The sequence below is a fragment of the Penaeus monodon genome, chromosome 19, assembly GCF_015228065.2.
Source record: "Penaeus monodon isolate SGIC_2016 chromosome 19, NSTDA_Pmon_1, whole genome shotgun sequence".
NCBI classification, from domain to species: Eukaryota; Metazoa; Arthropoda; class Malacostraca; order Decapoda; family Penaeidae; genus Penaeus; species Penaeus monodon.
In genome coordinates, this window is record NC_051404.1 from 35,996,637 (window position 1) to 35,997,052 (window position 416).

At 40.6% G+C, this 416-nt stretch overlaps 1 protein-coding gene across 1 annotated transcript in view; it reads left to right on the top strand.

Annotated features, from left to right (window-relative positions):
- LOC119585197 (transmembrane protein 211-like) overlaps window positions 1-416 on the top strand; it is a gene marked incomplete in the record, with an annotated part of 80,762 nt that overhangs the window by 77,679 nt on the left and 2,667 nt on the right.

The window sequence follows — 416 nt, forward strand, 5'->3', positions numbered from 1 at the left end:
ATGTTGTTTTCCTTTTTCCTCCTAATAATAGTTTCCTGTTTTCTCTCTCTCTCTGATATCTCTCCTTTCTTCCATTTTCCTTCATTTTCTCCTATTTCTTATTCTTCTTTCGTTTACAAACCCTCTCTTTCCTTCTCTTTTTTCTCTATTCCTTCTTCCCCTCGATTCTCTCTATCTTTCTCCGCCCCTCTCCACCCTGCTCCCCTTCCCCTTTCTTTTGGTATCTCTTCACTCCCCACTTTCTAATCCTTCCCCCCCCCCCCTCCTCCTCCTACCCACTGATCTCCACTCCTTCCTCTTCTTTCCATTTCTATCATTCTTTCACTTTCTCTTTTCTTCTTTTTCCAACTCCTTTTCTCTCTATCTTCTTTCTTGCTCTCATTTATCTCAATTTCCTTCGTTCATTTTAAGTTTGT